Source organism: Manis pentadactyla, chromosome 3 (assembly GCF_030020395.1).
Source record: "Manis pentadactyla isolate mManPen7 chromosome 3, mManPen7.hap1, whole genome shotgun sequence".
NCBI classification, from domain to species: Eukaryota; Metazoa; Chordata; class Mammalia; order Pholidota; family Manidae; genus Manis; species Manis pentadactyla.
In genome coordinates this window covers 193,373,735-193,399,451 of record NC_080021.1, presented here as the reverse complement: position 1 = coordinate 193,399,451, position 25,717 = coordinate 193,373,735, and positions in this window count along the sequence as shown.

Sequence of the window (25,717 nt, the reverse complement as noted above, 5' to 3'; positions counted from 1 at the left end):
GTTGTTCCTCCCTTGAGGAATCTTACCCGTCTCTGGCTAACCAGTCATCTTCCGGGGCCATACAGGGAAATGTTAAGTTGGTAAGTGAGAGAGAAGCCTTATTGTTTGAAAAGGTTAGCTTTTTACTTCTTTGCATATTTATGCCCTGTGGCTTCTATGCCCAGGATTTGTCTTGAGGTATCTTTACCACTTGGAAGAATTATGATACTCGGTAATTTTCGATATGAGGCATGAATTCTACTAAAGGGTTATAATTAGGAAGGAAGAAGAAAAGCTATAGAAGTAGCAGATGGAAGAAAACATGGGAAGATTGATTATTTCTTTGACATATCTTCTTGTAGAGTAACTTCAGCATGGATAGGTTTTAAACTACTAATTAAATTGTGCACACACATTAACATAATAGGAATATAGTTACCTAACCAATGCATACCTGTAATTAACAGCCATCTCCAGTGAAACCAAGAAAACCAGTTAGGCACCTTAGGCATTTGTGAAAACTTATCTATGATATGGTGGATATTGTCCAACTGAACTTGAACAGTCTGAGAGAATTCAGATAAATTAGAACAACCCATTCCTGGGGACTGTTCACATCCTATATTTTCTTTTAACAATAAATAGTCTGTGGTTGTAAGATTTTGGAGTGTCACAATTTGCACTTCTCCTAATTCTTGGTTGAGTTCCAACAGTATAGATCCAGTCCAATTTGTTGTTTTACTGTATGCACAGGCCAGCTTAGATATCTCCTTCATCATTCCCATGGCAAGTCCAGGAACTGGTGGGATGAGTGCATCTACACCTGTGGCAGTGCGTGGATCTTTGTTGGGGTTTTTTTTTTGCTGATCATTTTCTGTCATGAGTCTTCCCGAGAGTGCTGATGTTGGAAGTTCTTTTTCATATCGTTTCTTAGTTCATTTTCGGGGTGGCCAAATTAGGCTTTTATCCTCTGTATAAACACAAACAGACCCTTTGCCTACACTTTTATATGCCCTTTATATCATTGTGTAGAACTCATTGGAGGTCACCACACAAGAACTGCTTTTTTTTTTTTTATCATTAATCTACACTTACATGACAAATACTTTGTTTACTAGGCTCTCCCCTATACCAGGTCTCCCCTATATACTCCTTTACAGTCACTGTCCATCAGCGTAGCAAACTGTTGTAGAATCACTACTTGTCTTCTCTGTGTTGTACAGCCCTCCCCTTTCTCCCACCACGCTATGGATGCTAATCTTAATACCCCTCTTTTTTCTGCCCCCCCTTATCCCTCCCTACACACCCATCCTCCCCAGTCCCTTTCCCTTTGGTACCTGTTAGACTATTCTTGAGTTCGGTGATTCTGTTGTTGTTTTGTTCCTTCAGTTTTTCCTTTGTTCTTATATTCCACAGATGAGTGAAATCATTTGGTACTTCTCTTTCTCTGCTTGGCTTGTTTCACTGAGCATAATACCCTCCAGCTCCATCCATGTTGCTGCAAATGGTTGGATTTGCCCTTTTCTTATGGCTGAGTAGTAGTCCATTGTGTATATGTACCACATCTTCTTTATCCATTCATCTATCGATGGACATTTAGGTTGCTTCCAATTCTTGGCTATTGTAAATAGTGCTGCGATAAACATAGGGGTACATTGTCTTTCTCATACTTGATTGCTGCATTCTTAGGGTAAATTCCTAGGAGTGCAATTCCTGGGTCAAATGGTATGTCTTTTTTGAGCATTTTGATGTACCTCCATACTGCTTTCCACAATGGTTGAACAAGTTTACATTCCCACCAGCAGTGTAGGAGGGTTCCCCTTTCTCCACAGCCTCGCCAACATTTGTTGTTGTTTGTCTTTTGGATGGCAGCCATCCTTACTGGTGTGAGGTGATACCTCATTGTAGTTTTAATTGGCATTTCTCTGATAATTAGTGATGTGGAGCATCTTTTCATGTGTCTGTTGGCCATCTGTATTTCTTTTTTGGAGAACCGTCTGTTCAGTTCTTTTGCCCATTTTTTAATTGGGTTATTTGTTTTTTGTTTGTTGAGGCATGTGAGCTCTTTATATATTCTGGACGTCAGGCCTTTATCAGATGTGTCATTTTCACATACATTCTCCCATACTGTAGGGTTCCTTTTTGTTCTATTGATGGTGTCTTTTTCTGTACAGAAGCTTTTCAGTTTAATATAGTCCCACTTGTTCATTTTTGCTGTTGTTTTCCTTGCCCGGGGAGACATATTCAAGAAGAGGTCACTCATGTTTATGTCTAAGAGGTTTTTGCCTATGTTTTCTTCCAAGAGTTTAATGGTTTCGTGACTTACATTCAGGTCTTTGATCCATTTTGAGTTTACTTTTGTATATGGGGTTAGACAATGGTCCAGTTTCATTCTCCTACATGTAGCTGTCCAGTTTTGCCAGCACCATCTGTAGAAGAGACTGTCATTTCACCATTGTATGTCCATGGCTCCTTTATAGAATATTAATTGACCATATATGTCTGGGTTACGGTCTGGATTGTCTAGTCTGTTCCATTGGTCTGTGGCTCTGTTCTTGTGTCAGTATCAAATTGTCTTGATTACTATGGCTTTATAGTAGAGCTTGAAGTTGGGGAGTGAGATCCCCCCTACTTTATTCTTCTTTCTCAGGATTGCTTTGGCTATTCGGGGTCTTTGGTGGTTCCATATGAATTTTTGAATTATTTGTTCCAGTTCATTGAAGAATGTGGCTGGTAGTTTCATAGGGAGTGCATCAAATCTGTATATTGCTTTGGGCAGGATGGCCATTTTGACGACATTAACTCTTCCTAGCCATGAGCATGGGATGAGTTTCCATCTGTTAGTGTCCCCTTTAATTTCTTTTAAGAGTGACTTGTAGTTTTCAGAATATAAGTCTTTCACTTGTTAGGTTAGGTTTATTCCTAGGTATTTTACTTTTTTTGATGCAATTGTGAATGGAGTTGTTTTCCTGATTTCTCTTTCTGTTGGTTCATTGTTGGTGTATAGGAAAGCCACAGATTTCTGTGTGTTGATTTTGTATCCTGCAACTTTGCTGTATTCCAATATCAGTTCTAGTAGTTCTGGGGTGGAGTCTTTAGGGTTTTTTATGTACAGTATCATGTCACCTGCAAATAGTGACAGTTTAACTTCTTCTTTGACAATCTGGATTCCTTGTATTTTTTTGTTTTGTCTGATTGCCGTGGCTAGGACCTCCAGTACTATGTTAAATAACAGTGGGGAGAGTGGGCATCCCTGTCTAGTTCCCGATCTCAGAGGAAATGCTTTCAGCTTCTCGCTGTTCAATATAATGTTGGCTGTGGGTTTTTCATAGATGGCCTTTATTATGTTGAGGTACTTGCCCTCTATTCCCATTTTGCTGAGAGTTTTTATCATGAATGGATGTTGAACTTTGTCAAATGCTTTTTCAGCATCTATGGCGATGATCATGTGGTTTTTGTCTTTCTTTTTGTTGATGTGGTGGATGATATTGATGGACTTTCGAATGTTGTGCCATCCTTGCATCCCTGGGATGAATCCCACTTGGTCATGGTGTACGATGGTTTTGATGTATTTTTGAATTCGGTTTGCTAAAATTTTGTTGATTATTTTTCGTCTACGTTCATCAGGGATATTGGTCTGTAGTTTTCTTTTTTGGTGGTGTCTTTGCCTGGTTTTGGTATTAGGGTGATGTTAGCTTCATAGAATGAGTTTGGGAGTATCCCCTCCTCTTCTATTTCTTGGAAAACTTTAAGGAGAATGGGTATTATGTCTTCCCTGTATGTCTGATAAAATTCAGAGGTAAATCCATCTGGCCCGGGGGTTTTGTTCTTTGGTAGATTTTTGATTACCGCTTCAATTTCATTGCTGGTAATTGGTCTGTTTAGATTTTCTGTTTCTTTTTGGGTCAGTCTTGGAAGGTTGTATTTTTCTAGGAAGCTGTCCATTTCTCCTAGGTTTCCCAGCTTGTTAGCATATAGGTTTTCATAGTAGTCTCTAATAATTCTTTGTATTTCTGCAGGGTCCGTCGTGATTTTTCCTATCTCGTTTCTGACACTGTTGATTTGTGTTGACTCTCTTTTCTTCTTAATAAGTCTGGCTAGAGGCTTATCTATTTTGTTTATTTTCTCGAAGAACCAGCTCTTGGTTTCATTGATTTTTGCTATTGTTTTATTCTTCTCAATTTTATTTATTTCTTCTCTGACCTTTATTATGTCCCTCCTTCTGCTGACCTTAGGCCTCATTTGTTCTTTTTCCAATTTCGATAATTGTGACATTAGACCGTTCATTTGGGATTGTTCTTCCTTTTTTAAATATGCTTGGATTGCTATATACTTTCCTCTTAAGACTGCTTTTGCTGTGTCCCACAGAAGTTGGGGCTTAGTGTTGTTGTTGTCATTTGTTTCCATATATTGCTGGATCTCCATTTTGATTTGGTTATTGATCCATTGATTATTTAGGAGCGTGTTGTTTAGCCTCCATGTGTTTGTGAGCCTTTTTGCTTTCTTTGAACAGTTTATTTCTAGTTTAATGCCTTTGTGGTCTGAAAAGTTGGTTGGTAGGGTTTCAATCTTTTGGAATTTACTTAGGCTCTTTTTGTGTCCTAGTATGTGGTCTATTCTGGAGAATGTTCCATGTGCACTTGAGAAGAATGTGTATCCTGTTGCTTTTGGATGTAGAGTTCTGTAGATGTCTATTAGGTCCATCTGTTCTAGTGTGTTGTTCAGTGCCTCTGGGTCCTTACTTATTTTCTGTCTGGTGGATCTGTCCTTTGGAGTGAGTGGTGTGTTGAAGTCTCCTAGAACGAATGCATTGCATTCTATTTCCTCCTTTTGTTCTGTTAATATTTGTTTCAGGTATGTTGGTGCTCCTGTATTGGGTGCATATATATTTATAATGGTTATATCCTCTTGATGGACTGAGCCCTTTATCATTATGTAACGTCCTTCTTTGTCTTTTGTTACTTTCTTTATTTTGAAGTCTGTTTTGTCTCATACCAGAATTGCAACACCTGCTTTCTTCTCTCTGTTTTTTGCTTGAAATATCTTTTTCCATCCCCTTGACTTTAAGTCTGTGCACATCTTTGGATTTGAAGTGAGTCTCCTGTAAGCAGCATATGGATGGATCTTGCTTTTTTATTCATTCTATTACTCTGTGTCTTTTGATTGGTGCATTCAGTCCATTTACATTTAGGGTGATTATTGAAAGGTATGAATTTATTGCCATTGCAGGCTTTAAGTTTGTGGTTACCAAAGGTTTAGGGTTAGCTTCTTTACTATCTTACTGTCTAATTTAACTCGCTTGTTGAGCTATTATAAACACAGTCTGATGATTCTTTATTTCTCTCCCTTCTTATTCCTCCTCCTCCCTTCTTCATATGTTGGGTGTTTGGTTCTGTGCTCTTTTTAGGAGTGCTCCCATCTAGAGCAGTCCCTGTAGGTTGCCCTGTAGAGGTGGTTTTTGGGAGGCAAATTCCCTCAATTTTTGCTTGTCTGGGAATTGTTTAATCCCTCCTTCATATTTAAATGATATTCGTGCTGGATATAGTAGTCTTGGTTCGAGGCCCTTCTGTTTCATTGCATTAAGTATATCATGCCATTCTCTTCTGGCCTGTAGGGTTTCTGTTGAGAAGTCTGATGATAGCCTGATGGGTTTTCCTTTGTAGGTGACCTTTTTTTTCTCTCTGGCTGCCTGTAATACTTTGTCCTTGTCTTTGATCTTTGCCATTTTAATTATTATGTGTCTTGGTATTGCCCTCCTTGGATCCCTTGTCATGGGAGTTCTGTGTACCTCTGTTGTCTGAGAGGCCATTTCTTCCCCTAGTTTGGGGAAGTTTTCAGCAGTTATTTCTTCAAAGACATTTTCTATCCCCTTTTCTCTCTCTACTTCTTCTGGAATACCTATGATTCTTATATTATTCCTTTTAGATTGATCACTCAGCTCTCTTAAAATTCTTTCATTCCTGGAGATCCTTTTATCTCTCTCTGCATCAGCTTCTCTGCGCTCCTGTTCTCTGTTTTCTAGTCCATTAATGGTCTCTTGCATCTCGTCCATTCTGTTTTGAAGTCCTTCCAGAGCTTGTTTTATTTCTGAATTCTCCTTCCTTAGTTCTTGCATATTTCTCTGCAAGTCCATCAGCATGGTTATGACTTTTGTTTTGAATTCTTTTTCAGGAAGACTGGCTAAATCTATCTCCCCAGATTCCTTCTCAGGGGAAGATGTAGCAGATGCCGAAGCTGTCTGGGTTAGTCTTGTCTGGATCATATTTTTTTGCCTTTTCATGTTGACAGGTGCTATTGACTGTCAGCTGGGAGGGCCAAAATTTTCACTTGCTACTGGCCTTTCTTTACTGGGACAGCTGCGACCCCTAGTGGCTTGTGTTGGGTAATTGCGTGTAGAGTGGGTCTTTGTGTCTTGCCTGGCCGGAAGGGAGGAATTTCCCTTTCTGTGGGCGGAATTTGTCTCAGGCTGCTTCTCTGCTTTCGTAGCGCCCGGTGGGGTAATGGATGGGGGGGCTGCTTGACTGTTTACCTCCGTGAGGGGTCTCAGAGCTGTTGCCCAGGGGGTTAGTGCGCCCGGTTTTCCCTGTAATTTCCAGCTGCTGTACTGTGACCTGGGTTGTTTCCGTCAATCTGTTAAGTCCCTGTCCCTTTAAGACTTTCAAAAAGCCCCCGCTTTTCTTTGTCACAGGGGCATCAGCTTCGGCACCCGCTCAGAGGTCTTACTTCCTGTTCCCCCTGTATCCAGGGCCCTCCGCCCACGTACTGTGACTGTGCTCTGGTGGGGGTGGCTGGGGCTGGGTGTTCAGCAGTCCTGGACTCCGTCTCCCTCCCGCTCTGCCTATTCTTCTCCCGCCGGGAGCTGGGGGGAGGTGTGCTCGGGTCCCGCCGGGCCGGGGCTTGTATCTTACCCCTTTCACCAAGCGCTGGGTTCTCGCTGGTGTAGCTGCAGTCTGGCCACTGTCCTGCATCTTCTGGTCTCTCTTTTAGGGCTAGTTGTGTTTGTTGTATTTTCAAAAGTATATATGTTTTTGGGAGGAGATTCCCACTATCCTACTCATGCCGCCATGTTGGCTCCGCCCCCTCAATTTTTCACTTTTATATATAGAATTTGAACATTCCATATTTCTTAGTGGTGAAATAACTGATCCAATGGTTATGTACATTTTTTTTGGCTTTTGATGTATTTTGTCAAATAAGTTTTGGAAAAGTTGCATTTATTCAAATATCACTAACATTGTACAATTATGCCTATCCGTACTTTGGAGAATAAGCATTTTTTTCGTATCTTTGCTAATAACAGTAAGACATTTGGTTACTAGAGCAAATTTTTAAATTTCATTTAGAGACTTTGTCCACATAGAAATGGCATTTCCTGTTTTTTTCTTACTCAACTGTGTTTCACATATGTAAATGGTTTGACTCTCATTGGTATATGTGTATATACATATATATTTTTTATTATTTTATTTTTGAGGTGTTTTTAAATATGGGCACTTATGGTAAAATCTAACAAATTTCCATATTTAGGCAATGTGGTTTCTCCATCTCACAGACCTGGGTTTGGATTTCTGCTGTGCCATTTACCATTACCGAAACCACACATATGGCTTTCTGTCTCACAAGGTTGTTGTAGGAATTAACTATTAATAATCCATGTGGAAAAGAAAAATAAAGAAAGAAAAACAAAAACAAAAAATTCATGTGGAGTGCTTAAGCAAATAACAGCTAACAGCACAGCAGGCAGTGTGCTAAGTGCTTTCATAATATTATCTCATTTAATTCTTAAAACAACTCTGGAAACTAGGTAAGGTAGTTGTAGTTTACAAAAATTTAATAACTTGCCCCAAATGACAATATGAAGAAGGAGCAGAGCCTAGAGGCTGCTCTTCTAATTACGGTGCTTAACTATCTCCCATGCAAAGTGAAAGTTATTTCTTTGGCAATAAACCACATAGAAATAGAGGTTTCTTAAGCAAAAGTTTCCAGTAGTTATCAGAAGACGAACCCGCTTGGAGTGTTTGTTGCAAATACACACTCCTAGGCTCTGCCCAACTCTCCTGAATCAGAAGCTCCAAGGGAGTCTTGGTAACCTATAAGTTTATTAAGGAGCAAGATGCTTCTTCTAATTAAGTAACTTTGGAAAACGCTTATTAGGTCAAATACTTGTGGTCATTGCTGTTCATGTCATTTGTTGTTTTGTTTCTGTCTAGACATTCAGTGGGATTCTATGACACACATAATCACTCATCACCAAACCATCTTGTCTTCCATATTGCATATAGCATATGAACTGGTCAGTCCTTCAGTTGATTTGGTTCTATCTCTGTTATATTGTATAATAATTCTTAATATTTTCTAATTATGGATAGCACTCTGTAATAGTTATTTCAAAATGAGATTTCAATCCTAATTTTTATTTTATTGTTGTCTCCATAATTGTGATGGAGAATTTATGAGATGACTGGATCAAAAACCTGAAGAAAGACTTCTTTGTCCCTCATTAATTCTTTCCTATAAATTTCTATGAGTTTTCTTTTCAACATTTTTACAATCTTTAAGTTCTTACTTCATTTTATTGCTTCCCTTTCTTTGTTAAAATTCAAAGCATGTTAGGTGTGAATTTTCCTATTATTTTAGCTTTTGGTATATTCTTTTTCTTGTTATATCTACAGTTAGAAATTGTTTTCAATTTCCTGTTTATTCAAGAATTACCTTGAGCCATCTCTTTGAAATATAGTTTCCTTGTGCCTATTTGCTAAACCTTCTAAAAATATATTTCTAGTATTTTTTGTGTGTTTTGTTTTTGTCACAGATATGGCATGCATAACTTCTGTTACATGGAAATTATGGGACCACTATATTTACAATATTTTAATTATTTCAGTGATGGGGATAAAAAGTATACAAAGTATAGTATATATTTCAACATATTATTAATCATAACATTTGAATTCTCTCAATCCGCATTCATGTTTACGTTCACATAAGCTATTAAGAAATGAGAGAAGTATATTATTTTCTCCCATCTTTGGTCAGCTTCTATCAACTTCTCTATGAATTATTAAGCATTTTCTTCTACATGTTCAAGTGTTATATTACTCAGCACATATATATTTATTCACTCATCTTTTTGTAATGGATTACAAACTTTATAAATATAATTATTTTCTTTCAACTTAATGTTTTTTATATCAAGTTGTACATTATCAAACTCTAATATAAACTCTTTCTTTTCTTATATTTTTATATAAAATCATTTTCTGAGGTGTTAGTTCAAGTTATTAATGTGCTTTTTCAAAATTTTTTTTCCTAGTATTTCTTTATAAATACTGTTCTCAATGTTGCATCTATACAACTTCAACTTACATACCAAGGTCCTAAATTCAATCAGATGGCTGCGCATATCTGCAAGAGAGACTAGGCAATGATGTCTTTAAGAAGGTGTTTATGTTCCCACGTAAAATCTTGGCAAGGGAAGAGACCATTGAGAATGAACACTGGGGGGACAATTAACAAAATTGATAATTGTGTTAATTACAGAACTGGGTAATTACTCTGTCACAAACAATACTATGTGCTTTCTAGATGATCTTGACTTTCCTTTTCCCCCCAAAATATCCTTTATTTTAAACCTTATTCCTCAGCAAATGTGAAATATATCCAGGTATGGTTTTTGCCTACAGAAAGGGAGTAGACTTTGTTCTTGGCAACTCAGTTCTTCTAAGTGGCTAGAATCTAAAACTCATAAGCAACTGGAAATAATGCTCTCAATTTAAATTCTTGATTTTAAAATATACCTTATCATGACAGCATCTACTGTTAAATATTTCTGCTAGTAACTACTACCTAGAAAACTACTACCGTCTGGGATGCAACTTCCTTTAGGGATTTAGAGAAATGATGGTAAGATAAATTGTTTCCTGATTGCCTCAAGTATTGGTCTTTCAGTTTTCTGTCTCATTCCCTGAGAGGAGGCAGATAGTGAAGGAATCATGAAACAGAAGACATGACATAAAAAGGCAATTTTCACCTCTTATTGATACTCTTGGACAAGTTACTTCATCTCATGCAGTTTGAAGTTCTTTAGGTGGTGATATAAGTTATTACTCAAATAAACTCCAGTATTATTATTAGTGTGTTATTTCATGGGATGTCTCAATGCCATGTATCAGAAACACTAAAAACAACTGAATCACGAAGAACAGTTCTAAGTTAGTAGGCAGGGAGGTTAATGAAGGATCTAAGTCATCATTAATAGGAGAAGTAATTCACATAATGAAAATCATGGTAATATTTAATGAGAACCTACCTGTGCCAGGTGACATTTTTGGCACTTTGCAATATGTAAATGTGAGTGAAACAGTCTGTCTGCTCTTGGAGTGTTAAAAATGGGGAAGGACATATACTAAAATAAAATATGTTTAATGGAGGGTTTTTTTTCATGTTTCCTGAGACAGTTTATAATATGTCCCCAAATTACTCCTCAATTCTGAATTATCACTTACCAAATGTTGTGTTTCAGCAAAATGAATAACTTATAATTTCCAAACCATTGCAGGTTCATTAGGACCTCATCTTGGAAAACTTCAATATCCTTTCCACTGTACCTTGTGCCTCCCTCAGAAATATTCATAAAAATAGTTATCGTAATGTTTTGAAACTGCCTGTTTACTAGTCTGGATTTGCCCATGACATTATCAGCTCTAGGAAAACAATATGAGTCTCCTTTGTTCACTGTTATATTTCCTGTATTCACTTAAGTTGGTACAGGTCCTGACAATAGTAGATTCTCAATAAGCATATATGTTGACTTCATAGATAATAAGACACAAATATTAGCACAAGGTACTCATTGACTTGTCCCTTTTCCTTCCTGCCAAGGAGAGAGTTGTTTTTATCTCCCAAGATTCCAATTTTGGAGAGGAAAAATGCATTCCAATTTGGAGAGGTAATAAAGGTTAACTTATCTATATAATTAAAAGAGAAAAGATAAGGGAAGGGAGAAAATGAGAGAAAGAGACATATAGTAGAGGATGGCAGAGAAAGAATGTGAAATATATTTCAGGGCTTAGAAAGAGATGTCATAAAGTAGTTTAAGAGAATATGTAACTAGGAAATGAAAGGAAATATAGTGGTTATTGTGAAATATGTATTGAGATCACTTTCATATTCTTTGAGAAAATTAAAACATTAAAAATTCTTAATAAATGCTCTTTAAAAAATGAACTTTTAGAATACTGCAGTACTTCAAGATTGATCCCAGTGGATTTTTTTTAAAGAATCTAAGAGATACTGGAAATACTTAATTACATGAAGCAGTGATCATTTCTAGCTGTATTATTTAGCAGAAACTTTGTGAAAAATATTGAGCAAATGGGTAGGATTTGCATATAGAGATGTAGAGAAGAAAGCTATTCTATGTATAGGGGCCTAGCTGGACTAGCATTGATTTGAGGAACAAGTAACCATTTCCATCATAGATGTAAATGTATTTACACATCAGTTATCAGTTATCTTGCCTCAACCACTTAAGTTTAATCAGTCTTTTAATTTCCTTTTAGCTTCTACATATATTTGCTATAATTAGACAAACAAATCAAATTGCTAGAGGTGATCTTTATTTCAGATTCACTGCAGATTTAAGTCAGACTACCAAACTAGAGTTAGTTAGCAAAAAGTTGTTGCATTTATTTGTGGAGTAGTGCATTGATCAACACAAGGCTGGTGAGTTCACTCACTGCTTAAGGGAGCAATTTCATTACCCAGTAGATACATTGTATGGTGGTTAAACTGAATAAATACACTTGCTAAAACAAATAGTTTATACAATTTCTGTTAACATAAACTTCAGAGTTGATGGTTACATTCCTGGAAGGTTTATAAAGTTACGTAGAACGACTGACTATCACACCAATTGTAAACAAAAAGGAAAGATTTCTAATTATGACAAATACAATGGTACATGTAACTTGAAAACTTCAAAAGTGTGTTACCCTAACTGGACAGCCTACACAGTCATTTTCATCCAATATATTCCTATGATCACAGAACTATATATGGTCTCTAAATATCCTTTTTTATCTGATTAAGATGCTTAATAATAAATAGCACAGGATTTGAAGTCACAAAATAGATTTGTTCTTCAATATTACCAATTATTTTAAAGTACTTGGCTGACTAAATAATTAGAAATATGGCTGGGAACAAGGAAAGAAGGAAGGAAGAGAGGAGGGGAGGAAGGGAAACCCTGTACTTGGTTCATGGTAATCCTCCATATAAAGTATCATTTGTGCTTATAGTAATTTTATATTTAACAAAGATCAAGTAAAAATTTTAGCCTTTAGTGTTTGCTGCATGTGCTCTACATTTCACACAATGTGAACAAAAATATAGTCTTTTGACTTTCTCAGAACAAAACAGAGACACAATGAGGTCTTTATTAAATTTCATTATATTCTATAACTATGCCCTTTGTGTGCCTTCACAATTGAAAGACTATTATTTTTAGCAGGAAACAAACAAAACCTCTTGAGTATTACAGGCTGTTTGGTCACTGAATTCACTGAAAACAAATGAGACATGGGATATATGCTTCTTTTACAAGATGTACTCATTTATAAGAAACATAAAGAAGTTTTTCTCAACTCAGTTTTGTGTCTGCCTGAAACAAGTACTCCAGGCTCATAACAAGCCAACTGAAAAGTTGTTGAAAATATAGCACTGACCTTTGCTGAGGTAATCAATGACTAGTTCTTTAATATGCTTTAGGGACACTAAAATGTGTGGTATTTTCTTTGTAAAATGTGCTCATTATAAGTGTAAAATGGTTCTGCCTGCATATAGAGCATCTGTATCTGCTATTCAAATATGGTTTTTCTAGTGAATTAAAAAAAGATAAAACTCACTCCAAGAATGGATGTGAGAAAAAACTGATTGTATGGCTGTGAAATGACTTCAGTATGTCAGTCTTCATAGTGAATTTATTTAAACTGTGTAGAGGTGAGGAAGAAGCAGAAACTTTTGTTGTGCAAAGTGATATAAAATAGATGGTTTTGCTATATTATCTATGTTCCAGAATATTTGGGAAAACTGGAGTGGCATGATTTATTGGTACACAACAAATGTTTTCTCTAGCAAACAGGTTGTGAAACAATTCATTGAGATTTTTTTTAACTTTGAAGAAATTTGAATCAGGAACATTGACCATATTGACCAGAACTGAAAGATATTGTACTATGCTTACTAATGCACAATTAGAAATGGATTGATGGTTTCAGCATCTTCGGGTTTTAGCTTAAGAGGAGAGTTCATGCTTTGTCATCACACCTTTCTGTTCTATAGAAGACAGTGAGTTATCTGTCAAAGACCAAACCTTAGGGTACATGGCTGCCACAGAATGTGCCTTTCAGATCTCTCACTGCAGAAAGCATGACTGACCCATGTCCCCACCTGCTATGCTATGAAATTCATCTCCACATTCATGGAAGGCCATGCTTTCTACATGCCTCTCCAAGCCAATGGTTGAGAGCAGCAGGGATACTACAAGTCTGTAGTATGCAAACAAGTCTGTTTCCAGGAAATAGAACTACTGTGGCGGGCAACTTTTGAATCTGGAGGGCCCCGAAAACCTTATTGAACTTTCTTTACAACTGCACTCTCAGATACTTCCAGCCCATTTTCCTTTACTTCTTCCCTCAGAGTCATAACTGTGTGCTCTGATGGTGCTCTCAGCCTCCCAGGACCTCTCCACGTCTTCTCTTAATAGGTATTTCCTCTCACAAGCTTTTAAATCTTGTCTTAGTGTCTTCTACCCAGATAACCCGACTAACTCAGGGCAAATGTAATATTTCCCTGGCTCTGCTTGTATAATACAGGTTTCCCTAGGCCACACCCCCTTGGTATCACTATAGCTAACAGAAAAAAGCAAAGCTGTTACTCTTGAATTATCTAGCCACCTGTTCTTTCCTAACGCCTTCTGCCTTTGGTCAAGGAAAGGCCAAGAGGCAGTGCCTTTACTCAAAAACAGATGTCCTATTCTTATGTAATTCCCCATGACTCCCATGAGTATGACCTGACTTTGATGCAATTGCAGCCTGGAATAATCAAGAGTCCTTCACTTCTGATTCTGAATCAGTCACACTGAAAGAAGTCAGAGGGTAGCAATACAGCTTATTGCAAAAACGGGGAGGCTGAAAGAACAAAGGCACAGGAGGTTTTACCAGAGCAGGTCTGACCATACAGAGGAAGAACTATAAAGCAACCTCATTCCTGTTAATTTATTAACTAGGCCACCAGGTAATAACCTGCCTCTGTTATCATCTTATGACTTTTTACCTTTTTGCTTCATATGAACAATTTATATATTCCTTGGTATCAACACATATATTCATGCAGGATAAGAGATCTGAGCCACACTCTTGAGATGTTTAGTAATGTCAGGATACTTAAGAACACACCATCAGATACTGAAAGATTCTCAAAATGTCAGCATCGCAGAAGAAGACAACAGAGAGTACCATGAATTAGGGGGATTTTACTGATGTTTTTTGCATGCTTTTGCCATTTCTTTTTAAATGATGAAAATATATTATAAAGTGGGCATGAAAAAGTCTGCCTTAGAAAAAAGACACCCTTAATATTGTCTTAAAATCTTCTAGTGTTATCCTTTTGTGGAATCATGGATTAAACAATTCTCATGTTTTTGCCAAGCAGACTGATAACTGCATGTATTCATTTATCCATTTATTTATTAACCAATTCACTCTTAAATCATTAAAAAATATTAACTGATTAGTATGAACTGAATAAGGCACTTGAATAGCAGTGGAAAACAAAACTATTTCAGTCATTCTAGATATCAAGACTTCTGAAGAGGAGTCCTAAAATGGTAACAAAATTTTAAAAAATCTGAAATGGCAATGATGAATGAAATTACCTAATTCCTAGCCATTTTAGAAATCTACAAAATATAAAACCAATAAATAATTCTATTTTCAATATATTTATTTGGTAAAGATGGTCCTTTAATGGCAATATTCAGTTATGGCAAAGGTTCAGACTTTTTGATTCACTGATTGTGAATTTCTTCTTGGGATAAATAGAAAGCAATGCATCACAAGCTAAAATGGGCAAAACAAATATCACTTGGACTGCACAGTCCCATGTCTGGAAATCAATATTAAGGAAATGATATGAAACACAGAATAAGACATCATGTTCTATAGTGAAATATTTATTTTTTAAAAGGATAAATTGGAAACATTCTAAATGAGTATTAATGCAAGTATTTGTTATCAAAGATTGGTAAATGTTAAAATTCTTTTGTTAAAAATTATGCTTATGGAGAATTTGTAATACTTAGATTAAGTAAAAAATGTTTAAATATTCAGAGTAAGTAGAAAAAAAACCCAAATGCAAAATGTGTAATAGAATGAACTTTGAAATATTTAAAAACCCATGCTTTAGGACAAGAAAAATGGATGCAGAAACCTATGTTAAAAATAATTGTTTCTGGGTGAAAAATTGTGCATGATTTAATTCTCTTTAACATATATTTTACTTCCCATTGTTATATCTGGATGTTATTTTTATATTTGAGTGAAATAATTTAAAATATAGAAAAATTGTTCTCCAGAAAACCACGGGAGGAAAATTATATTATGTCACATTTGTTAAGAGCTACAGACTAAGCTAACTGGAAATTATGACAACATAGACAAAAAGTAGTATAAAGATGATTAAATTTGCTCTTCCATGTACTTCTGTCTCAAAAAATACTTATCTCTTATTAGAGAAAATCAGAAATGAACATTTCATCAAATCTATTTCCTAATTTAAGCATTATATGATAAATTTTTAAAACAATCAGATCTTTTAAACATTTAGTTACTTTACACACATGTAATGTTTTAGGTTCATGAGTCATTAGTGATGCACATGAAAGATATTATATGTCTTCTCCTATCTGCAATGTCATCCATCACTTTCATAGATCTAGGACTTCCAGCAATGTAGGCTGATTACATTTTGATTCTGTCAGGGGTTTTTCTGCCATTTAACTTTATTAGTGTTGATCATGCCTGACTTTACTAAGATTCTTTTGACTCCTTTAACCTTGACATTACTGACCTGGAAAAGATAGTAGCCAGGTGACATCTTGGCTAACTATATTTTTAGACAATATCCTATGTTGTTGAAGAAAAACAAAAGGCATTGTTAAAGGATAAGTTCAATGAATCTACCACAGATAAAAAATAAAGTAATATGTGTAATGCTTCCAATAATTAAATGTTTTGTTCAATATAAGGTAAGATTCAGAAGAAGTTGCTTTAGTATGTGATTGTATTGGGCATAAAGGTAAACAGAAAGAGATTAGTAGAGAGAGAAAGAGAAAGAGAGAGAAGCTGCATGCATTTATAAGTTCGTAAGATTGATGAAACAAGATCATGAGAGGAATGAGAGGACACAGGAATCAGTGCCCATGTGGAGAGGTTACCCTTGGACTAGAGAAGAGAAAGAATTGAAACAGAAGAGAAGAAATTAATAATACATTTAGTGGCAGGCACACTTTCTAAATGTGGTTGGACAGCTGACTGGGTTCATAATTAGTTGCTTTCCTTTTCCCTGTGAAGAAGGAAGCCATTTAAGTAAAAAGTAAACTAAGTAGATTGAAAGCTTGAAGATGCTGATGATATTCTTATGAGGAAGAAAATGGGCAAGTAACAGGCTGGTTAGGGAGAACATTAAGTGCTTGGTGAGCAAACATCATTGATGTGTGAAAGGAATCAAGATATGGTTTCCCTCAGATGCTGGCACCTATTGTATTCACAAAAGACAATAAACCATTTCATTTAGCCAAGCTAAAGTTTGAGTGTACAATATGTGACAGATACTCTGTTAAACACTGAGAAAAAAATGACAAATAAAAGTTAGTCTCACATCTCAAAAGACCTGCCTAACCAGTACAGAACTTAGGCATATATATAATTAAAATGCAAAGCAGAAATTTTATGCACACATGGCAGCTATTAAGAGCCTGGGCTTCACCATCAGAGTATCTGAAACTGAATAATAGCTCCAGTACTTTCTACTGGACATAAATAAACAGTCTCCTTAATTCACATGCCCTTTACTTTACCTGGCTAATAGACCACATAGCTGGAACATGTATGTCAATCACTTTATAAATACTAAATCTCTATGAAAATGTAGGTTTCTTTAGTATTGTGCCTTACATGAATATTTTAAAATTGTAAAAGCCCTTACAAAAAAAAAAATGAGAGGGAGGGAGAGAAAAAAGGAGAGGGGAAAGAGAATACTGACAGAGAGGCAGAGCCTGAGATACAGAGAGAGAGGGGTACAGGTGCTCTTGTTAGAATGTTTAGAGATACTTTGAAGAGGAGGTGAAATTTGCCCCAGGCTTTGAAGGATGTAGCCAATGGTAGGTAGAATTATGATAAAAAATTATAATGAATAGAGAAAACCACCTAGGACCATTTTAGAGAACAAAAAGCACAAATCATATGTGTAAGTCCAGGGAGAAAATCCCGGGGCAAAATACCTTCAAAACCAAAATCAGTCAAAGGGAGAAATAAAGTGTGAGAAACCCGTTTATTACTTACAACCAGTCATCTACGTCTGCTCTCCCGTGTCTTTTGCATCCTAGCTGCAGAAGAAGAGACCCCACCCAACCTCTCCTGTCCAGCTATGCCCTCACTGGCCTTTGTAATTACCTACTGATATGGAGATGGACTACTCTCCACCCCTTGGAAACATCTATTGATAAGAGATGCACTGAAGCCAGGCAAGAGATTCTGCAAATGTTGCAGTTTTACCCACAATATTGAAAAACAGAAAGCAGAAAGCAGGCCCTACTACATAGAAAGAAAGAGAGTAAAAGGCTCATGTAGTTGTGCCCATATTTTAAGGGCTTTGAATTCTACATTAAAGAGTTGTCACTTAAATTATGGTTAGAATAGAAATCAAAATTTAGATATTCCACAAAGGCTTATGTGTTCTGCCCCTACCTTTATGTACAACCTCATATTGTTTCTCTTTCCTCTTGCTTTCCATGCTCCAGCAACACTATTTTTCTTTTGGCTCCATAAACATGACAGAATCTTTCATGCTTTCGGGTCTTTGCAAATATTCCTTTTCAATCACTTTCATTTGGTGGATTCATGGCTCAGTCTTATCATTCAGGTCTTAATTTAAAGTTTCTTAAAGAGGTCATTCTCGACTACCGTATGTAAAGTAGAACACCTTCTATTATTCTGTATCTTAACATTGTTTTCCTTTAGAACGCTAGCTATAATTTTTAATTACTGTTGTTGTCTGTTTACTTCATTTTGCATCTCCAACTTTCTACATCTCACTAAGAATAAAATCCATGAAGACAGGGGGTATATTTACTTTGCTTACTGTTCATTGTCTAGCCCATTACTTAGTATATAGAGATGCTTCATAAATATTTATTGAATAAAGTATATTAATGGAGATTTTCCTTAAGGAGACATTAAATGATTTGAGCATGGAAGATATTTTGGGGAAAAGGAATGTGACTTAGAGAAAAGTAAACTAATACTAGATTATGTCATATAAATTATGAAGGTGAACACAGATCACTTAATAATTATTGCAATAGTCATGCATTTATTAATGAAGATCAAATCTACTAAGTATTGCAGAAGTGAAGGGCATAGCATGAGGCTGTCCAGAGACTGTGAAGGAAGAAGAAATAGAGTAGAAATTGGGTAGAAGATTGAATCCAAAGATTAAAAAAGCAGGAGGACATAATTCTTTTCTTGTTTCACCTAGTGTGGAATATTCCAGCTCTGTTGAACCTTCTTCTAGCTGGGAGAAGGTGATACTGAGCCATTTCAAGAATCTCTAATAGTTAACTTGATTTAATCCAGCATATTAGGAAGAACACTATAGAACTGAAACACTGAAGTGCCCTGTTAAGGTATTATTTTGGAGAAATTTATTACAAAATTTCCATTTTTATCATTTAAGGGTAAGGTCATTCTGAATTTTTCTTATAAGTTTCATGTGTTAGTACTTTATAGCTCAACCATTTCAAGTGACAAGCAGATCATTCCTCACTAGTTGTCAACACAAAGAATTTTACGCTTTAACTTTTAACAAAATACTGAGAGACTTTTTCAGTTGAACCTAGTCAAAAACACATATCTAAAAACCTTTGGAAAATTTCTAAACCCTAATTGTAGGGTTTGATAAAATGATGTACACACAGAAGCCACATTAATTTCAACCAATTAATTTCAAACCATTATTACAACTAAGAATTATTTAAGCAAAACCTATTTCTTCAAGCATCCAAACATGAATACCTTCAAGGGGAAAATATAAGCTCAAGCAAAATTAATCAACATCAGTATTGAAACACAGCTTTTCATGGAATACGTAACTTCTCTACCCAGCAAAAAGTTAAGCAGCTTTAATACCTGACTGGTAGTGCTGCTGGTTTTGGTGATGCTAGTGGTTTCTTTGTGGTTCTTGTGGCTCCATAGAAAGCAGAAGTTAATTATGTGATGTTTACCATACATATTTAAAAAAATGGAATCCAATTACTATCATGCAAACTAATTTAATTGGATTAGATTGTATTGTATTTTTAATCTTTCAAATATGTTCAAATATATCACTTCATTTTCTCCTCAGGGACATCCTGTGTAGTATATGATACCAATTTATCATTTCAAAGAGGAAGAAATGGAGTTGGCCATAGTATACAGCATATCCAAGGCTCAACAATGATTAAAATCTAGCTTTTTAATCAGTGTGACTTTGTGCATGTCATTTAATTTATTCAGCCTAATTTTTCTCATTGGCAGATATAGATAATATTATCTGCTCTCATCCTCTGTGAAAAATACTAAAACTGTAAAGTGATGAGCAGGTATAAGTATCATTGTGTAGTCTTAAGCATTCTTGATAAAACCCTTTTCCTTGGTTTTTATGAGAATGATAAATCTGAGGAAAGAGTTTGTCACTGTACTGGTCTTTCAAATTACTACAGTTCTCACTTAAATTCAGATGAAAGAAATAAAGGTTGGGGAGAAGAAATCTATATACTACGTTAACTAATGTTGATATTATTTAAATTTTACAGATTGGAAAATAAAATAAAAGAAGTGATATTCACACTGGATAAGAGTTTGTAGACTTTTTATTTAATTCTAGGCCTGTCTAACTTTATCACTCTGAAACTATAGTACAATGGATAAAAAGTGTGAGCTATAGAGTCTGAAGCTGTGTGACTTTGAATTCTGCCTCCACCACTCATTTTAGGACCACAGACAAGTCACTTAACCACTATCATCTCAATTTGTTCATCTATAAAAAGGATATAACAGTATCGCTGCATAAGCTGATAATGAGGATTAAATGCAGTGTTTAAAACAGAGCTGGCTCGTAGTAAGAAAACCATAAATATCACTAATGGTGGCTTCCTCTTCTTTTTTTTTTAGCATTCCACATTTTACTTTTATTATTTTGGAATTAAAATATGTATTTTTTTACTTTCAGATGTCTCTAAATGGTAAAAATTGAGATATATAACACATTTCACTACATTCTTTAAAGTGTGCAAATGACCTTAAGGGACTATTGTCTGGACTTTAGAAATTAAAATATACTAGGAATGTTCCGTTTGCAACAATAACTTATATTTACCACATTTTTTCTTTCTGAAGTAATTCCTGATGTCAGTGAAAATTTAAAATGGGGATATGACTGTTATCCATTTGAACTATTTTTGCTGAAGTGATCATCATTGTAAAACAAAGGAATGATGAGAACTTGACAATAGATATTAATAAAAAATGACTGCAAGAAAAACCTATCCATCAGTAATATTGACAGATCCAGAGATTATAACTCAGTTACAATGAAATGACTGGAAGAATGATTTCTTGATTAATTCGTTGTAAAATCCAGCTTCACAGAAAAGATCAACAAAACCCATTTAAAAATATTTTTAGATATAGCCACCAGTATTGTTGGTTCTTTCTGCAGTGCCTTATCATAATTTAAAATAATCCAAAAGGTAGCAAACATTTTATTTTCTTGTTTATCAAAACTGCACCACTTCTATGGCTTGCAAGTAGATAAAAGTTTCAACTTTCTGCTTTGTATTACAGTTGCCCATAATAGATGAACATTTTATTAGTCACTTTTTCTAGCCAACTTTGATATGTCTTCTTAAATCTGTTTTCCATTCTGAAAGTTATTTATGCTTATCTCTGAGAAATGAGGATCAGAACTGTACATATAATATTGAGTAAAACAGTGTAATGTTTTTATAGCCAGATCTAATTTTGAGTAAATATACATACCTATAAATATCTCAATATGTAGGTTTAGATACAAATATCTAAATATACAGAACAATTCTGTAATACCATTTGTAGTCATTATAAAATGAAAAGAATTTAAAAAGGGTACATGTTTAAAACGTTTTTCAACTTGAATTTATCCACATATTTACAAAGTTGTAGATATATGTAATAATAATAAACACAATATATTTTCTGTATTTCTATATTTTTCTCTCAGTATAATAACACACATTTTCTATCCTTGTGCGGGATTTTCATAGTTATAATTTTAAGAGTGAGCATCATTTCCCACTTATTGCTTGGTTATTAGAATTACTTGAGATGACTGTTAAACATGTAGATTCTTGTAACTCCCCCAAAGATTGTGATTCATAAGTGTAAAATGGGACCGTGAATCTTCACTTATAACAAATGCTCCATGTAACTCATATTAAGTGGGCTCTATATGGGAAATGATTCTTTATTTGAAGAACATCTTTTAATTAGTCATTCATCATTGTTGGGTAATCATGCTATACCTAAATATTTTCCCATTATTAAGAAAAACCACAATGATCATCATTATAGGGAGATTATATTATTTTATAATTATTTCCTTAGGATAAATATCTATAATTTAAATGACTGGATTTGAGGCTTATCATTTTAAGAATTTTGATGTCTATTGCAAATTTATTTCCCACAAACTCATCATTTAAACCATTTTAAAATTGTATTTAATTATTCAGTTTCCCTGAAGCCTTATACCAATATCATGTTTTGAAAAATTTATCAAAGTTAAATTATGCCTCTGTTACTCCATTTCTTTGATTACTTGTAGTAGTTAGAAAAGTATCCGTATGCATCTTTCCTATATGCTGCCTTTGAGAGTTTATTATTTGTAGTTTGTGGTTTTCACATTGTTATGTACTTCAGTGGTACCTTTTAGTTTTCATGTGATTTTTAAAATATGTATAAAACAACTGAAATGGGTAGGATGTCTTCAGTATCAGATAATAGACATTCACAAATGAAACTGGCTTAAATAATAAAGAGATCACATGTCCTCATAAGAGTTCAGAAGGGTCAAAGCTCCAGAGTAAGGCAGACACTAGCTGTGTGAGGTCATGTCTCTGGCTTGGTTTCTCTGTGATACCCCTGCCTCCTGCCTTCCTAGCATGTTGGTTTCAGGTGTTGTCAGTTCTAGGTGTCACATCCAGAGAGAGTATATTCCAGAAGAAAAGAGGCCAACTCATTCCGAATATATTTCTTGGGAGAGAACACACCTTTGTCAGAAAATCACTGATAGACTTCCTGTGTGTTATTTGCCAGAAATAGATCACCTTATTTATCTTAAATGAGGCACTGGTCAAAGAAATAGGATTATCAGGATGGGTAAATGTAAACAGTATGTTCCTCTAAAGAGGGATTGAGGTAAGCAATTTGTGGGATTTGGGAAGTAAAAATAAGGAAGTAGGCAACAAATAATGCTTAATATAATAATCATTTATAGGTAAACTACCAATTTTTTTTTTGTTTTTGATTTTATGTTTCTCTTGCTATGAAAGTGTGTCACTTCGATCTCCTAGAGATACCTCTACTGTGAGAGCAGAGCTGATGAACAGCTTCTTGCCACCCCTTTGGATCCACTATCACTTTCCCTCAGGCTGCTCGAGGTCCATTACTGAGCCACCATGCAGGGGGTACTAGTGCTGTACCATTTCTTCCTAAGGCTGACATTCTCCAACAGGCAACCGTGGCTCAGGGACACCCACAGCCTGGCTGAGATTTTCTGAGAATCTCACCAGAGTATGAGACTTTTCCTATCCAGTCCTTTCTTCACTCTCTCCTTTTACAGGTATCTGACCTGCATCGGACTCTTCCTGACTACTCAGGGCCTCTCCTTCTTTGTTTTTCCTAAGACTTTCCCCCAATAAATGTCTTATACTCTAATTCTGCTTCTTGGAGCAACCGAACTGACACAGTATTTAATCATTTGATTCATCCCACAGTGTGGTATACTGTGTAAGGTATACCATCTATACTGATAATTACTTTTTTATTTAACTGGCAATTTTATTTAATTGTCAAGTATGCAACAAGCTCTGTATTAGGCAACATGGATAGAAAAATTAATAGAAAAAGTTTACTATTCTCAAGTACTCATAGATTTAAAGGGAGACTCAGGCAGATAAATAAATAAAAATAACACAAAATGGAAGAGACTCTAAAAGAGGCATAAACAGAATTTGAAAACCAAATGAAGGGAGATACCAAGTGTTCCTGCTTCTAGAAATCAACACAGACTCTCAAAAACATCCTTTTAAAGTTGAATTCTCTAGGTGGAATGTGGAGGGATAGATTTCACATTATATTAGTTGAGGGCAGTGCTAACAAGATAGATAAAAAAATGTGTAATGGCCAAACCAAATAGACATTCATTTTTCAGTTATGTAAGTATTTTATTCTGGTGGTCCTGGTTTGTGGGGGCTTTCATTTGGGAATTCACATTTGGAGTTAAGAATATGGTCATGTGAATTGAGAGATTTAGTAAGTAAGGAATAGAGAAAACAAATGTAAATTGGGTAGGTAAGAAATAGGGTCCAATGTTATAATCGTTCATGGGCAGATAGGCAAATATCCTATTCTTTTTTGAATAGTTTGAAGATTTGATTTTATATATTTTGATGTCTATCAAAGTGTGCCACTTAGATATCCTTTAAGAGAGAACTTAATGTGTTCTGTTATCTGGACAAGGGAAAAAACATGAAAGACCATGTATGTGGTGGTTTAAAGGTAAGACCTAGAAATGGCATGTCTCCTTTGCTTACATTTTGTTGTCTGGAATCAAGTGACATGGCATATTCAACTATGTTGGAAGTTGGAAATTAGCATCTCTGTGCTAAAGAAAAAGAGAAAACTCACAGCAGTCTCTACCACGCAGGCAAGAACAATGTGCACAATGGTAGTGAGTTGTTAAAGTACTTGGAGGTTTGTAGAAGTAAGAATTTAATACAACTGGAAGGTAGGGTGAATGAGAAAAATGAAAGATAGTAAGGGTAGAGAAGCTAATAGTGCTATTCACTAAATAAACTCAAATTTATGTGAAATTTTTTATGCTTAGGTTATTATATTAAAATTTTATCCATAATTCAATTTATTTTTGGCATCTCATCTTTTCTCTTGATCAATACTGCTATTTTTGTGACATTATTACACTGATCTAATTGTTTGAGGAACACTACATTGCAAAGGGAGCTTGTTTTAATAGGTCGATCCAGGATAATTATTTCTTAATTATAAACAACACATTTGTAAATTTAAACTAGCTCTTACCAAAGTCTATAGCAAATCTGGCTTTCATTTGTTCAGGGTTACTTCAGGTAGAAAACTTGCTTCTTAATGTTTTACTTACTCAGCAATATGTGTTCCCCAAATAAATCTAAAATAGCAGAATAATAAAAAGTTATCTGGCAAAATACATGTTGAGTCCTTCCTAGGAAACATCTTTACATGGATCATCTCTCACATACTCAAATGATTTCATTAATGAATGGGATTCACAATAATGTTTTATGTTTTAATATTTCTTTTAACTGTTTAAAATTGCTGAGAAATAAATTGACTTACAGAGGTACCTTATTCTCCTATCAGACTGGCAATAACAGCAAAGTCTGACAATAAAAACTGCTGGTGAGACTGCAGAATGGAAATTCACACACCTTCCAGTGAGTATAAAATAGTGAAAAATATTTTAGAGTGCAATTTGGAAGTACTTAGTAGAACTCCAAATGCACATACATCAACATAATAATTCTGCCTAAGTAATTCTCTAGAAAACGTTTTCACAAGTGCAGACAGAGAAATTCCCTTTTTGCAGTTTTGCATGTAGAAAAAAAATCAAATCAGCCAAAATGCCCTTTATCAGAAGGATGGAAAAATAAAATGTAATACATTTATGAGGTGAAGTTCAACACTGCAGATGAAAGATTGAGCAAGAATCATATTGAATATGGATAGATTTTTCAAAATGATAATAAGAATAGTATAAAAAGGCATACAGAGATCATTTCTATATCATGTATGATATGCAAATCAAAATATACCTTTAGGAGAAGGAGATGAATAATAGTTCTAGCAATGCAAACAAGGATAATACTTTATCTGTAACACATTGTTACATTTAAAATATAAAACTGATATGACAATATGTGAGAAACTGTCCACCTTAGGATATACATATTTATTTTATTACTCATCATAATTATCTAATTAAAAAATTTCTTAGAAAAAATATTTAAAAGAAAAGTGAAAACACATGATTCTTTTCTAACTAGAGTTAAATTAGTGGAATACTAAGTTATTGGGCAAAAATATTGTTAGTCCTTCTTAAGACC